General features: G+C 41.9%; 1 protein-coding gene across 1 annotated transcript in view; it reads left to right on the top strand.

Moving 5' to 3' along the window:
* LOC137640084 (5-oxoprolinase) overlaps positions 1–17,707 on the top strand; it is a 547,197-nt gene that overhangs the window by 26,617 nt on the left and 502,873 nt on the right. The gene's annotated exons all lie outside the window — the stretch shown is intronic.

The raw sequence follows: 17,707 nt of genomic DNA, 5'->3' as shown, positions 1-17,707 counted from the left end.
GGAACGGAGACAAGCTGTCAAGACCACCTTTTCTTTTCCACCGTCCCGGCTCGCTTCCAAGGCCGGTATGTGGTATGAGACAGGGGAACCTTTGGGGTTAGGAGTGCCTTCCTCCTCCCAAGGTGACTTCTCGGCTCTTGTGGACTCGGCAAGAAGGCATGCTTTAAACTCTGCCAAGGTGATGTGGTCCATGTCGGAGCTTGATCACCTCGTCAAGGGAATTTTCAGGGTTTTCGAGGTTCTCAGCTTCCTGGACTGGTCTCTCGGGACTCTGGCCAGGAAGTCTGAACTCCTGGAGGACTCGAAGGACCTGACGAGTATCATGTCCTGCATGGACAAAGCTCTAAGGGATGTAGCTAATGAATTGGCTTCCCTTTTCTCAGCAGGGGTCTTAAAGAAGAGGGCCCTTTTGTGCTCCTTCACCTCTAGATCTGTGACTGTTGCCCAGAAGTCGGAGCTGCTTTACGCCCCTTTTTCTCGTCATCTTTTTCCTGAAGCTCTGGTCAGAGATATCTCCCTTTCTCTGGCTCAGAAGGCTACTCAGGACCTCTTATCTCGGTCGGCTAGAAAGACCTTACCTGTTGCTCCTGCTCCTCTGAAGAAGGAGGAGAAGAAGTTTCAACAGCCCTTTCGGGGCAGGATCTCCTCGAGAGTGGATTTTAGGGGGAGAAGACAAGAGTCAGGGCCAAGGACCAGCAGGGGTGCGTTTAGGCCCCCGTCCAAAAAATGAGATGGAAGTCCTCCAGACACCAGTAGGGGCAAGACTGTCTCGTTTTTGGCAGTCTTGAGAAAGGAGAGGGGCGGACACCTGGTCCCTCTCAGTCGTCAAGGAAGGTTACAAGATCCCCTTTTTAAAGAAACCACCTCTCTCAGACTCTCCCCTGGCCTTAGTGGCTCAGTACACCGACGCGGGGAAACGAGAGGCTCTTCTGGAGCTAGTCGACCAGATGTTGGTCAAGGGAGCAATAGAGCCAGTTCAAAACCTCGCCTCACCAGGCTTTTACAATCGCCTGTTTCTGGTTCCCAAGAACTCGGGTGGATGGAGACCAGTCCAAGATGTCAGCTCTCTGAACGCCTTCGTGGAGAAAACAAAGTTCTCCATGGAGACGACTCAGTCAGTGCTGGCTGCAGTTCGTCCAGGAGACTGGATGGTTTCTCTCGACCTGCAGGACGCTTATTTTCACGTCCCCATTCATCCGTCTTCGAGGAGATATCTGAGGTTTGTGTTCCAGGGCAAGTGCTTCCAGTTCAGGGCACTTTGCTTCGGTCTCAGCACAGCTCCCCAAGTCTTCACCAGACTTATGGCGATTGTGGCAGGCTGGTTACACCAGGAGGGGATAAGGGTCTCCTTCTATCTAGACGACTGGCTGATCCGGTCACAGTCGAAAGAGAAATGTCTGGAGGACCTAATGAAAACTTATACGATCACTCAGGACCTGGGACTCATCGTCAACTGGGGGAAGTCTCAGACCGAGCCGAATCAGACTATTCTCTATTTGGGGATAGTTCTGAATTCAGTTCTTTTTCAGGCTTCTCCCTCCCAGGAGAGGCAGACCAGGTGCCTGGACAAAGTCAAAGACTTTTTGAGGAAGCAGGAATGCTCAGCGAAGGAGTGGATGAGTCTGCTGGGAACTCTATCCTCCCTGGAGCAGTTTGTCCCTTTGGGGAGACTGCACCTAAGGCCTCTGCAACACTTCCTCGCAAAGGTTTGGAACAGAAAGATCCAGGAGGACACTTTTTCTTTTCCCATTCTGACAGAGATCAAGGATCTTTTAATGTGGTGGCTGGACCCAGCTCTGTTGGGAAAAGGGATCTCCTTGTTCAAGAAGAACCCCGACCTAGTGTTATTCTCAGACGTGTCCGAGTCAGGCTGGGGAGCAACACTAGGGAACAAAGAGGTCTCAGGTATTTGGGAAGGGAGTCAGGTCAGTTGGCATATCAACAGGAAGGAATTGATGGCCATTTTGTTAGGGCTCAAGGCCTTCAAAACCTCGGTCTCGGGAAAGACTGTGGAGATCAATTCCGACAACACCACAGCTCTTGCGTACATAAGGAAGCAAGGGGGAACTCACTCCCTCTCCCTGTTCTCAACTGCGAGAGAGCTTCTCCTCTGGGCGAACGAGAACGAGACCCAGCTGTTGACAAGGTTTGTTCAAGGGCAGAGAAACATCAGGGCAGACATGCTCAGCAGGAGGGGACAGGTCCTTCCTACAGAGTGGACTCTCAACCCGCATGTCTGTCGGAGCCTCTGGAAGTTGTGGGGCAGACCAGTAATAGACCTTTTCGCCTCCGGTCTAAACAAGAGGATCCCAACTACTGCTCCCTAGTCCCGGACGAGGAAGCTGTTGCAGTGGACGCCTTCTTGATGGATTGGACGGGGCTGGACATGTATGCCTTTCCCCCGTTCAAGATCATCAATCTGGTTGTCAGGAAGTTCGCTCTCCTCGATTCGGGACGAATGACCCTAGTGGCTCCATTCTGGCCTGCGAAGGAATGGTTCACCGAAGTGGTAGGGTTACTGATGGACTTTCCAAGAAGACTCCCGGCAAGTCCAGATCTTCTCAGACAACCCCACTTCGAGAGATTTCACCAAAACCCCCTCGCTCTCAATCTGACTGCCTTCAGACTGTCGAGAAGCTCGTTAGATCTCGAGGCTTTTCGGCACAAGCGGCGAAAGCTATTGCCAGGGCAAGGAGGATCTCTTCACAAAGAGTCTACCAGTCAAAGTGGGAGACCTTTAGAGCTTGGTGCAGGAGGCGCAAGGTTTCCTCGTCCTCTACCTCTCTGAGCCAGATTGCAGACTTTCTTTTGTACCTCAGGCAGGATGCTAAGCTGGCTGTATCTACCATTAAAGGATATAGGAGCATGCTCTCAACCGTCTTTAGGCATAGAGGCTTAGCGTTATCTCAGAATAAGGACTTGCAGGACCTCATTAGGTCTTTTGAGACAACGAAGCAGGTGCACTTAAGACCCCCTTCTTGGAACCTGGATGTGGTGCTTAAGTTTTTGTGCTCCAGGAAGTTTGAGCCTATCTCGCAAGTTTCTCTGCGAGATGTGACTAAGAAAACCCTCTTCCTTTTGTCTCTAGCGACTGCCAGGAGGATCAGCGAGGTCCAGGCAATCGAGAAGCGTGTAGGCTTCACCCTAAATGGAGCGGTTTGTTCCTTGAGGTTCGACTTTCTCGCCAAGAATGAGAACCCTTCGAAACCCTGGCCTAGGACTTTTGAAGTCCCTAACCTCACGAATCTAGTAGGTCAGGAACAGGAAAGCCTCCTCTGCCCGGTTAGGGCTCTCAAGGCTTATTTGGCCCACACTAAGAGCGTGAGGGGTGCTTCCAACTGCTTATGGTGTTCAGTGAAGGATCCTCAAAAACCCCTGTCAAAGAACGCTTTGTCCTTTTTCCTGAGGGAAACTATTAGGGAAGCCCACCTCTTTTGTGAGGAAGAAAACTTCGCCCTGTTAAAAGTACGGGCTCACGAAGTAAGGGCCATTGCTGCTTCGCTGGCATACCGGAAAAATATGTCAGTTAAGCAGATCATGGACGCAACGTTCTGGAGGAGCAACTCTGTCTTTGCTTCTCATTACCTCAGAGAGGTAAGAGTGGACTATGACAAGTGTTATACCTTGGGCCCATACGTAGCTGCGGCTTCTGTATTAGGTAAAGGAGTTACTACCCCCACTCAACCTTAGTTTATGTACTTGTATATGGGTTTGTGTTTTTTTATGGTTGTGTGAGGTCCTCGTCCTGTGGTACGGTTCCCTCAGTCCAGATAGATAGTTTATATCTATTTCTGCAAGGTTAGATGGTTAGCTTTAGTAAGGTTGTAGGTTTTTTTATATGGGAAGGTAGTTTTCTGAAGTCTAGTCAAGTTGTTGGTCCTACCCCTTTGACAGACTCGATTGAGTTGTTTGCAGCGTAGCAGGTCTACTCCTGGCTGAACACTCCTAAGGGAAAGCGACTCTAGAGGCAGTTACCTTTGAAGTCAGCTACCTTAGCAGGTAAGGAATCAAGGTGTTTGTTCTCCTACAACTCTTTTGTTGTTTCCCCAACTATGTTTTTTCTGTCTGTTTCCCTCCTCCAAATGTGTGAATCAGCTATATATATATAACTGCCAGGTAAGTCCTATTCATAAAAATGGAGTTTTTATGATAAAATAAAGTTTTATGAATACTTACCTGGCAGTTATATATATATTTTAAAGCCCACCCACCTCCCCTCAGGAGACAGGTTGGGCAAAGATAATCTGAGGAACAGAAAATGGGAATTATTCCAAGTACCACCCTGTAAGGGTTGTTAACCATCTAACCACACAACCACCACAAGGCGGTTGCCGCGATTTTCTATTAAATTCTGCCGCAGTCAGAGACTCAGCTATATATATACTGTATAACTGCCAGGTAAGTATTCATAAAACTTTGTTTTATCATAAAAACTCCATGTTTCACAGAATTCTAACTTCTGGCGCGAGTACCCATAAGGTTTCCCTTTAGGATATCGTATATCAACAGGGGACGTATGCTTGACACGCCACATAGCTATCTGCACCCCACATAGCGTCTATGCTTCGAGGGGGAAATGGTGGCAAGTTATGGGAGGAGCCGTTACAAAGTTCTCGTCCGTTACTGTTTTGGTACTCGGTGACGTCAACATCCGGCCGCCATCTTGGATGACGCCGCCGGAGCGCGCCATCGTCATTCCTTCTTACATAGCGTATATGCCCAGGTGCTTTTTCCCAGTTGTTTGCTAAGTATTTCATCATGTCGCAATCTTCTGCCTCGCCTTCTTCTGGAAAGAGTTGAGTACCATATTCTTGTATTGTATAAATAAGCTCCAGCCGTAAAGTAACGCCTTTTTATCTTAAAATACCGTGTTTTGTGGCGGAGCTGTGCCTTGACCGGAGGCGTCATGTTGGACGCGGTTGTTCGCCTCTCATGCTTTATTTAGATACCCAGAACAACCCTTCCCGGTCTTATAACTAATTATCAGCATTAGTTATTTAATCTTCATTGCTAGGAATTAGTTATATTATGCCGTTAGTATCCTTTTTCGGCGAGCATAGGTAGTCGATCGTAAGCTAGGGTTCTAGCCTAGCCCCTAGACTTGATAGCCTGGGTGGTTTTTGTTTACTCTCATGCATGATATAATAGTGTTCCTAGTTTTGATTTACGAAATGGAGATTTTAGGCATTTATACATATAAGATTCAGTGATTGCACATATGTTTTCGCCTTCGAGGAAGTATACTAAGGGTCTTGGTGATCTTGGTAGAGCACAATTCAGTCGTGCCATGAAGGAAGCTAGGCGCCAGTCATGGGTATCTTATGTTTCCATCATTAACAGCAGAACACCACCATCTGCTGTGTAGAGGAAAATAAGAAAGATTGCCGGCAAATTTACCCCGAACCCACCACCAGTGTTGAAGGTGAACGGTCAGTATGTGACTGAAGCCAATGATGTCAGCAATGCCCTGGCTGAACATTTTTCAAATGTATCCAGCAAGTGTGAAGGAGCTCCTGGTCACCAGTATAGGAGCAATGAGGAAAACAAAATTTTAAATTATGTAACAGGAAGGGAAGAGTCATATAATTCTCCTTTTACTGAAAGAGAATATGATTCCGCTCTTACTAATTGTAACAATAAAGCCCCTGGACCCGATGGAATTCCATATGCAATGATTAAACATGTACATTTTAATACAAAGTTATTTATTTTAAGCATTATTAATAGAATATGGCATGATCATAGTTATCCAAGTGTTTGGGAACTAGCCATTATTTTAACCTTTTTAAAACCCGGTAAGGACAAGTTTTTAGCAGCAAACTACCGACCTATTGCATTGACATCTTGTTTATGTAAAATCATGGAGAAGATGGTCAATGCAAGACTGATTTGGTAACTTGAAAAGAAGAGTATTTTATCACCGATTCAATGGGGATGCTGAAAAATGCACTCGACTGATGTGTTGATACGACTTGAGTCCTCTATTTGTGAAGCGTTTGCTTCCAAACAGCACCGTGTGATTTGACCTAGAAAAGGCATATGTTACCACTTGGAGATATGGTATACTTAAAACAATTCATGAATTGGGATTGAGAGGAGAGCTTCCACTATTTATTCAGGCATTTCTTTCACATGGAGTTTTTCAATTGAAAGTTGGGGAAGCTCTATCAGAGAGTAAATGCCAGGAAGAGGGAGTTCCTCAGGGTAGTGTGCTGAGTGTGACCCTTTTTGCACTAGAAATTAATGGGATATCATCAGCCATTCCCTGGGATGTTCTATCAACATTATTTGTGGATGATCTCTCCATATCATTTGCTGGAATTAAAATGGCAATGGTTGAGAGAAAACTGCAACTCTCAATTGACAAAATTATCCAGTGGGCCGATATGAATGGATTCAAGTTCTCGACAAGTAAAACTACTATTGTACATTTTTGTCGTATCCGGGAAGCACATCCAGACCCGGATATTTACATTAAATGTCAACGTATCCCATGTGTAGGGGAAGCTAAATTTTTAGGTTTGATATTTGATTGTAGACTTACATTTCTCACTTAAAAGCTTTAAAAGCTAAATGTCTTGGGGCTCTGAATCTTTTAAAAGTATTGTCCCATACATCATGGGGGCCAGACCGCAACAATACTATTTTAAAATTATACAAGGCCTTGATTTTTTCCAAAATTAGTTATGGATGTGAAATATACTCCTCAGCCACCCCAAGCCGGTTAAAGATATTAGATTCAATACATCATGCTGGTATAAGATTCTCCACTGGAGCGTTTAGAACCTCACCTATCCCAAGTCTCCTTGTTGATGCTGGAGAGTTGCCTCTGAACCTTTACCGAATGTCTTCCATTATTCGGTATTGGTTTAGATTGCAAAGACTCCCTAATTCTTTAGCTTTTCAGACTGGAAGCCGTGTAAGGCACCCAAAATCTCCTCAACCCTATGGCTTTTGGGTGAAACAGTTATTAAACAGTCTGGATATAATTAGAAGTAAGGTACTGTACTTCCATTCAAGGTATTATCAACGCCTCCATGGAAATTACCAGATATCTTTTTGTAAATACTTTATTGGAGTTAAGAAGAATATGACAGACATAGAAGCCAGGTCTCTTTTTATGGAATATGTTGAAGAACATAGAGGATCGACTTTTATATATACTGATGGCTCCAAATCTGATGCTGGCGTTGGATTTGGAGTACATAGTAATGGTTTTAATTGTAGAGGTGGACTTCCTCTAACAGCTTCCATATTTACTGCCGAACTGTATGGCATTTTAATCGCTATTGAGAAAATAGCGTTGGAGAAGGAGGGTAATTTTACAATTTTTAGTGATGCAAGGATTGTCCTTCAGACTTTTAGAAGTTTTTAATTCTAATAACCTTCTAGTTTTAAAGATTTTAGAATGGCTTTCTATTATTGGACGGAAAGGTATAACGGTTCGATTTTGTTGGGTTCCAGCACATGTAGGTGTGTCTGGGAATGAGAAGGCAGATTCACTGGCAAAGAATGCTGCATCTGAGTTGCTGCCAAGAAAGTATCCTATTCCCTGTAATGATTTCCTACCTAACATCAAGAAATTGGTTTGCAATAAATGGCAACAGCACTGGGATAGCCTAGACGGCAATAAAATGAGAGAGGTAACAAATGTCATATCTCCTTGGAGGTATAACATGATGCCTCGAAAATGGGAGACGTCTCTTTGTTGTCTCCGTATTGGTCACACTCGGTTGACACACGAGTTTCTGCTGAAGAGCCAATACCATCCGTATTGTGACGACTGTTTATTACCTATAACAGTGAGGCATTTGTTGACCGAATGCCCCAATTATAATAACTTAAGGAATAGATATTTGTTTGAGGCTCGAAGTGAGGGTGGCAGGTTCATTCTTGCCAAGATTCTTGGACATGATGTGTTCTACTATGCAAGTGGTATTTTTAGATTTATTTCAGAAGCAGGTCTTTTGAAAACTATTTAACTTTTATGACATTCAACTTTTATAATTTTAATTGAATACTCTTTTATTTTATTTTTCATACATAAACTAAATGATATTGGCGTCAATGACCTTAGATGTCAGGATGCCTGAAAACTTTAAATGAATCAATCAATCGGAGATGAAAAATGGGACTCTTCGATATCTTTTGATAGTCATGATGAAGCATTTAATGCCATAAGTAATATTAGTAGTATCAAAATTAACGAATTGAACATCATGGGAGCTCTTTGTGATAAGGTCCCAAAGGAATTGGATGTGTACAAACCTGCTGATTGGTTTGAAAAACAGACAAATGTACCCATGCCTTCACAGAGAAAACCCAAACCACCAATGTGGCTTGTAGCTGAACCTAAAGGGATAATGGGGAATTATTTTAAAATACGTAAGTTTATTCAGAAAAAAAGTAGGAACCATCTCGTTTTGGGAAATCTAGTTATCTCATCCTTGCCAAATCTTCGACTCAGTCTGCAATACTATCTACCTTACAGACAGGCAGTGATGGAATCACATTGGAAATGAAACCTCATCTAAATTTTAGTTATGGAAGGGGAGGGGTCTTTAATAAAGACCTGTACGAATTTACAGTGGAGGAGATCCTTTCTATGTGTCCATTAAATGTATGGAAAGTGCATAAGGTTCCTGGAACTTCAGTGATTATACTTACTTTCCAGAATGCTGATGTACCTTTCCATATTGTTATTGAAAATGAAAGGATTAAAGTTTGGCCTTTCAAATAAAAGCCCCTGCAATGCTTTAATTGTTTTAAATTTGGACACCCATCCAAAGTTTGCAAAAATGAAAAAATGTGTGGTATTTGCTCCAAAACTTATCATAAAGAATGTACACTTGAGGTCAGGTGTTCAAACTGCAATTTGAATCATAAATCAACTGATAGGAGATGAGAACTGTATAAGTTGGAGGAAGCTGCTCTAAACAAATCAAGTTTAGAACACATAAGTGTGGGACATGCAAAAAGACTGTTGAATAAATCAACCAGCTATGCAAAGGCCTTAAAATCAAAGGGAAATTTACCACAGGAGACATCAAACCCACCTAGCACTGCCAGTAATCCTAAGAAAAGAAATACAACTTCTGATAATTAAGTACTGCATGACAAGGTAATCATATTGCCTTCTGAGGCTCTGCCACAGTGTATTAAATATGGGTTATTACCTATATTTGTATAGCCTTCGTCCCCCATTACCAACAATAGTACTAACCTCTCTCAGGCCATGTCCTTGCCTGATTTGATGGAGATTCCACCTGACACCAAGTTACTATGTGTACCTGTATTGGGGAAGGTGCGAAAACCTGGTAGCTCACCACCTACTAATCGGAAAAGAGAGAGACCTCCATCTCTCACCCCCTTCCATTCCATAAGAAATATCAAAATTACGACGTCAAATAAATATGATGCTTTGTCTGTTGATATTTCTGATCAACTGGAAGTCAATTTAAATAAATCTGAAATTCAAGTGGAGGTCCACCAACCTTCTCAACAATCAGATCAAAAAGACAAAAAGAAAATCATAAATGCTAAACCCAATCTATCAAGACCCTCTTTAACAAAACCACCTAGAAATAGTGTTAGATCAAAAACTGCTAATGGGAAGACTCCATCCAAGGGGTCTACCAAATTATAAACCATAGCTTTTTCCTCCATTTTGCATTGGAATTATCAGGGTTTAAGGGCCAAATATGAAGAACTTAAGCTCCTTTTTCATGAGCATTCCCCCATAATTATTTGTCTACAGGAGAGCAAACTTGATCATAATACCCCTCGTCCTCATAATACGCCTCGTCCTCGCGAATATATTAGTTATAGGACACCATATGATCACCAAATGGGGAGCCATGGCGGAAGTCTCATATACGTTCGTCGAGATGTTCCCCAAGTTTCTCTGTATATTCGTACACCTCTGGCGGCAGTGCTTGTACAGATTGATATAGGGAGAAAATATACAATTTGTTCTCTGTACTTGCCTCCAAATGATAACATTTTGTATGATAACTTAGTGGAGGTGATTCAACAACTCCCTCAACCTTTTCTTTTACTTGGAGATTTGAATGGTAGACATCCTTTGTGGGGTGATGTTTTAGCAAACACGAGGGCAAATATCATATTAATTGTGGAAAATGAAGATATGGGACTTCTTAATACAGGAGAGCCCACACACTTTCATGTCCAGACAGGTACCTTGTCATGTATTGACCTATCAATCGTAAGCTCTAATTGCCTTCTCGACTTCGATTGGAGGACATTACAGTAGATGATTGGCATATTAGTGATCATGCACCAATCATTATAAACATCAACAATGGTCCACCTTTACAGATATCGCCACGATGGAATCTCGACAAGGCGGACTGGGATAAATTTCGTAAGCTAAGCGAAATTAAGGGGGATGCAGGACAGGTTGAAAATATTGATGATGCCATAGACTTACTAAATGGAACTCTCCATACAGCAGGAGTCAATTCAATTCCCAAAACAACAGGGTTATTCAAACAATGACCAGTCCCGTGGTGGTCTTCAGAACTAACTGCCCTGCACAGAGCCACAAGATCTCTTAACACGATTGTGTAGACACAGAACTGATGAGAATTTTATTATATACAAGAAATGTAGAGTACAGTTCTGTCGTGCCATGAAAGAAGCAAGGTGCCAGTCATGGATGTCTTTTGTTTCCTCAATTAACAGCAGAACATCACCATCTTCTGTGTGGAGGAGAGTAAAAAAGATATCTGGCAAATTCACCCCCAACCCACCACCAGTGTTGAAGGTGAATGGTCAGTATGTAACTGAAGCAAATGATGTTAGCAATGCCCTGGCTAATCATTTTTCAAATGTATCTGGCAAGTGTGAAGGAGACCTGGTCACCAGTATAAGAGCATTGAAGAAAAGAAAATTTTGAATTTTGCAACAAGAAGGGAAGATTCGTATAATTCTTTTACTGAAAGAGAATTTGATTCCGCACTTGCTCGTTGCAATGATACAGCCCCTGGACCCGATGGAATTCCATATGCAATGATTAAACATGTACATTTTAATACAAAGTTATTTGTTTTAAGCATTATTAATAGAATATGGCATAATCATAGTTACCCAAGTGTTTGGGAACTAGCCATTATTTTAGCCTTTTTAAAACCCGGTAAGGACAAGGTTTTAGAAGCAAACTATCCTCCTATTGCATTGACATCTTGTTTATGTAAAATCATGGAGAAGATGGTCAATGCAAGGCTGATGTGGTACCTTGAAAAGAAAGGTATTTTATCACCGATTCAATATAGATTCAGAAAAATGCACTCAACGACTGATGTGTTGATACGACTTGAGTCTTCTATTTGTGAAGCCTTTGCTTCCAAACAGCACCATGTTACAGTGTTTTTTGACCTTGAAAAGGCATATGATACCACATGGAGATATGGTATACTCAAAACCATTCATGAAATGAGATTGAGAGTAGAGCTACCACTATTTATTCAGGCATTTCTTTCACATAGAGTTTTTCAAGTTAGAGTGGGGGAAACTCTGTCAGAGAGTAAATGCCAGGAAGAGGGAGTTCCTCAGGGTAGTATGCTGAGTGTAACCCTTTTTGCACTAGCAATTAATGGGATATCCTCAGCCTTTCCCCAGGATGTTCTCTCAACATTATTTGTGGATGATCTCTCCATATTTGCTGGAGCTAGAATGACAATGGTTGAGAGAAAACTGCAGCTCTCAATTGACAAAATTATCCAGTAGGCCGATATGAATGGATTTAAGTTCTCGACAAGTAAAACTACTATTGTACATTTTTGTCGTATCCGGTGAGCACATCCAGACCTGGATATATACATTAAAGCATTAAAGGTCAACGGATCCCATGTGTATCAGAAGCTAAATTTTTAGGTTTGATATTTGATTGTAGACTTACATGGGTTTCTCACCTAAAAGTGTTAAAAGCTAAATGTGTTGAAGCGCTGAATATTTTAAAAGTATCGTCCCATACATCATGGGAGCAGACTGCAATACTATTTTAAAATTATACAAGGCCTTGATTTTTTCCAAAATTAGTTATGGATGTGAAATAAACTCTTCAGCCACCCTAAGCCGGTTAAAAATATTAGATTCAATACATCATGCTGGTATCAGATTCTCCGCAGGAGCGTTTAGAACCTCACCTATCCCAAGTCTCCTTGTTGATGCTGGAGAGTTACCTCTAGACCATTACCGAATGTCTTCCATTATTCGGTATTGGTTTAGATTACAAAGACTCCCCAACTCTTTAGCCTTTCAGACTGCAAGCCTTGTGAGAGACAAATCATACTTTGAGTTGCACCAAAAATCTCCTCAACCTTATGGCTTTCGGGTGAAACAATTATTAAACAGTCTGGATATAATTAAAAGTAAGGTTCTACCATTCAAGGTATCATCAATGCCTCCATGGAAATTACCAGAGATATCTTTTTTTAAATACTTTATTGGAGTTAAGAAAAAATATGACTGAACTAGAAGCCAGGTCTCTTTTTATGGAACATGTTGAAGAACATAGGGGATTGACTTTTATATATACTGATGGCTCCAAATCTGATGCTGGCGTTGGATTTGAAGTACGTAGTAATGATTTTAATTGTAGAGGTGGACTTCCTCTAACAGCTTCCATATTTACTGCCGAACTGTATGGCATATTAACCGCTATTGAGAGAATAGCATTGGAGAAGGAGGGTAGTTTTACCATTTTTAGTGATGCAAGGAGTGTCCTTCAGGCTTTAGAAGTTTTTAATTCTAGTAACCCTCTAGTTTTAAAGATTTTAGAATTGCTTTTTATTATTGGAAGGAGAGGTATAATGGTTCGATTTTGTTGGGTTCCAGCACATGTAGGTGTGTGTGGGAATGAGAAGGCAGATTCACTGGCAAAGAATGTTGCATCCGAGTTGCTGCCAAGAAAGTATCCCATTCCGTGTACTGATTTTCTACCTAACATCAAGAAATTGTTTTGCAATAAATGGCAACAACACTGGGATAGTCTAGATGGCAATAAAATGAGAGAAGTAACAAATGTCATATCTCCTTGGAGGTATAATATGATGCCCCAAAAATGGAAGACTTCTCTTTGCCGTCTCCGTATCGGTCACACGAGTTTCTGCTGAGGGGCCAACACCAACTGTATTGTGATGACTGTTTAGTACCTCTGACAGTGAGGCATTTATTGACTGAATGCCCCAATTATAATAACTTAAGGAATAGATATTTATTTGAGGCTCGAGGTAAGGGTGGCAGGTTCATCCTTGCCAAGATTCTTGGACATGATGTGTCCTACTGTGCAAGTGGCATGTTTAGATTTATTTCAGAAGCAGGTCTTTTGAAAACTAACTTTTATAATGACATTCGACTTTTATGGTTTTGATTGAATATTCTTTAATTCTTTAATTTTATATATTTATAAACTAAATGATATTGGCGTCAATGACTTTAGATGTCAGGATGCCTGAAAACTTTAAATCAATCAATCAATCAGAAAAATGCACTCAACAACTGATGTGTTGATACGACTCGAGTCCTCTATTTGTGAAGCCTTTGCTTCCAAACAGCACCATGTGACAGTCTTTTTTGACCTTGAAAAGGCATATGATACCACATGGAGATATGGTATACTTAAACCAATTCATGAATTGGTATTAAAAGGTGAAATACCACTATTTATTCTGTCATTTCTTTCACATAGAGTTTTTCAAGTGAGAGTGGGGGAAGCTCTATCAGAGAGTAAGTGTCAGGAAGGAGGAGTTCCTCAGGGGAGTGTGCTGAGTGTAACCCTTTTTGCACTAGCAATTAATGGGATATCCTCGGTCATTCCCCGGGATGTTCTCTCGACATTATTTGTGGATGTTCTCTCAATATCATTTGCTGGAGCAAGAATGGGAATAGTTGAGAGAAAATACAACTCTCTATTGACAAAATTATCCAGTGGGCCGATATGAATGGATTTAAGTTCTCGACAAGTAAAAGTACTATTGTCCATTTTTGTCGTATCCGGTGAGTACATCCAGACCCAGATATATACATTAAAGGTCAATGGATACCATGTGCAAGTGAAGCTAAACTTTGAGGTTTGATATTTGATATTAGGCTTACATGGGTTTTTCACTTAAAAGCATTAAAAGCTAAATGTTTCGAGGTTCTGAATATTTTAAAAGTATTGTCCCATACATCATGGGGGCAAACTGCAATACTATTTTGTAATTATACAAGGCCTTGATTTTTTCCAAAATCAGTTATGGATGTGAAATATACTCCTCAGCCACCCCAAGCCGGTTAAAGATATTAGATTCAATACATCATGCTGGTATTAGATTGTCCATAGAAGCGTTTAGAACCTCACCTATCCCAAGTCTCCTTGTTGATGGTGGAGAGTTACCTGTAGACCTTTTCCGAATTTCTGCTATTATTCGGTATTGGTTTTTGATTGCAAAGACTCCCTAATTCTTTAGCCTTTCAGACTGCAAGCCTTGTAAGTCACTCAAGATACTTTGAGTTGCACCCAAAATCTCCTCAACCTTGTGGGTTTCGGGTGAAATAATTTTTAAACAGTCTTGATATAATTAGTTTCGGGTGAAATAATTTTTAAACAGTCTTGATATAATTAGAATTAAGGTGCTTCCATTTAAGGTATCATCAACGCCTCCATGGAAATTACCAGAGATATCTTTTTGTAAATATTTTATTGGAGTTAAGAAGAATATGACTGACTTAGAATCCAGGTCTCTGTTTATGGAACATGTTGAAGAACAATGGGGGTTGACTTTTATATATACTGATGGCTCCAAATCTGATGCTGGCATTGGATTTGGAGTACATAATAATGGTTTTAATTGTAGAGGTGCGCTTCCTCTAACAACTTCAATATTTACTGCCGAACTGTAAGGCATACTAACCGCTGTTGAGAAAATAGCGTTGGAGAAGGAGGGTAATTTTACAATTTTTAGTGATGCAAGGAGTGTCCTTCAAGCTTTAGAGGTTTTTAATTCTAGTAACCCTCTAGTTTTAAAGATTTTAGTGTCTTTAATATTGGAAGGAGAGGTATAATGGTTCGATTTTGTTGGGTTCCAGCACATGTAGGTGTGTCTGGGAATGAGAAGGCAGATTCATTGGCTAAGAATACAGCATCAGAGTTGCTGCCAAGAAGGTATCCCATTCCCTGTAATGACTTCCTATCTAACATCAAGAAATTGTTTTGCAATAAATGGCAACAGCACTGGGATAGTCTAGACGGCAATAAAATGAGAGACGTAACAAATGTCATATCTCCTTGGAGGTATAACATGATGCCCCGAAAATGGGAGATGTCCCTTTGTCGTCTCCGTATTAGTCACACTCGGTTGACACTCGAGTTTCTGCTGAAGGTCCAACTCCAACCATATTGTGATGACTGTTTGGTACCTCTAACAGTGAGGCATTTGTTGACTGAATGCCCCAATTATAATAACTCAAGGAATAGATATTAATTTGAGGCTCGAGGTGAGGGTGGCAGGTTCATCCTTGCCAAGATTCTTGGACATGTGTCCTATGCAAGTGGCATTTTTAGATTTATTTCAGAAGCAGGTCTTCTGAAAACTATTTAACTTTTACAATGACATTAAACTTATATCGTTTTAATTGAATATTCTTTTATTTTTTTATATATACAGACTAAATGATATCGGCATCAATGACCTTAGATGTCAGGATGCCTGTAAACTTTAAATCAATCAATCCTTTCCACACTGGGCTATTTTTCCCTGTTGGAGCCCTGGGGCTTATTGCATCTTTCTTTAACTAGGTTTGTAGCTTGGTTAGTAATAATGATAATAATAATTCCCCGCCTTTGATCTTTGGGAACAGGACATCAGACTCGACCTGTCAGCAAGATCCATATTGCCCAGCAGACTCTTCATGCCTAGTCGACTCGTCTGTAACTCATGATGGAGATCCCGAGAGAACCTTTCAGCGACTTTAAACAACCACATATGAACATCTTTCACAAAGCAGTATCTTTGCTGTGACTTCACGCCTGGAGACTATCCAACTCCTCTCTCAGGGAGTCTCTCCCGCAACAGGTTGCAAAGAGAGTATCTGGATACCTGTATAGATCTTAGGCTTTGGCCAATTCATGCTAAGTGGACTGTAAGTTGGTATCACAGAAGGGTATCCCTCCCCTCGATACCACTATGCCAGTATTAGGGGTGTTCCTGGTTACCTTTGGGAGGAAAGCTTCTCTTGGTCTCGGTAAAGAAAGGCCACCACTAGTCCTTGAGCCTTGCCTCCAGACTGAAAGGAATTAACCTTTCTCCACTTCGGCATTGCTCCTTATACAGTGTTTCAAGCCAACAAACCCTTAGTCGGAAAGGAGACCTTGTTTCAGGACTACAAGCAGCAGAGGTCTCCTGACTTTGATGATAGGTCTCTTGCTCGTGTTGGCTTCTGCCAAGAGAGTCGGCGAACCCTATGGGATATCGTTCAAGTGTCTCATTCCCGATGATGAGCAAAGTAATGCTCAACCTAGTTTCTGGCAGCTCAGATTCCAGAATCTGAACCCTTCAGTCTGGGAGTCGTTCACAACATCACCAATGATCCAGGTCAACGGTTATTATGTCAAAGAGAAACTTGAGGGCCTTCCTCGAGGAAACTACGAGAGCTTGCCCTGAGTGTCAACACTTCATTAGCACGGGGAAGGTTAAGAGGAGGATCCTGAAGAACACCATCTCTGCCTTGATTCACAATGTCATTGACCTCACACTGAATCCAGATCCTCCTCTGGTACTTCGACCCAGAGCACAAGACATTGGTTGCATCACTATGTCCCTGGCGCTTAAACAAGACTACTCTGTAGCGCAGGATTTACAGGTGGGCGTGTGAAAGTGTCAAACGACCTTCACAGGCCACTACCTGCAAGACGTAACCCACATGAGAATCGATATCGATCCCGTGGTGGTTGCACAACAACTGGTTTAACACCTTAAGCTCCTAAGCTCCTTGATGGACAAGTAGCATGAGGTTGAGGGCATTGGTTACCCAGTTTTAGTCTGAGGGAATGAATAAGAATTACTGGCTCTTTCTTTTCGTCATCCCCCTTTCTTTAGGAAATCAACATCCAGGGTCCTCTGCACAGCTGACTTCAACCAACTGCAGTTGAACCATTGTTCCCTTGTGTAACCTGGTAATTTCTCAATACTGTTAAGTCCCCATACCCTGGCAAGGTGGTATTGGGAATATCTTGGTGACCTCGGATGATTCCCGTGACTCATAAGAACTCTTACCTTGATAGCCACATTGCTGATATCACAAACACACAGCTTGTGTAGGCCAGAGAGTATGCATAGCAAGGTTCTAGCGAGGTGTAGGGTTTCCACCTATTATGTGCCAACACACACAAATGTAATTCCCTGGGTAAAAGGCAAAAAGCCAGATTGGCAGGGATGTCCACCCTCCTAATGGGTGAGTCAACCCCTATAAATAGCGTTGGTTTGTATTCCAGTTACGGAACAAATGACAAATTTGGAAGTAATTTGTATTTTTCCTAACGATACAAACCTCTAGCTATGTATACAGATTTGCCCGACAACCCAGTCCCCCTTGAAGTCCTACCTCCAAACACAGTGAGTTACAGTCACAGGTGTGTGAGAGAGAGGTAGCTACTACCCCCTCCCCCCCTGCTAACTAGCAGTATGGGTGCTTATCCCTCGCT

Source organism: Palaemon carinicauda, chromosome 4, assembly GCF_036898095.1.
Source record: "Palaemon carinicauda isolate YSFRI2023 chromosome 4, ASM3689809v2, whole genome shotgun sequence".
NCBI classification, from domain to species: domain Eukaryota; kingdom Metazoa; phylum Arthropoda; class Malacostraca; order Decapoda; family Palaemonidae; genus Palaemon; species Palaemon carinicauda.
Note: the sequence above shows the minus strand (reverse complement) of the source record. Positions and strands in the feature narration are given on the sequence as shown.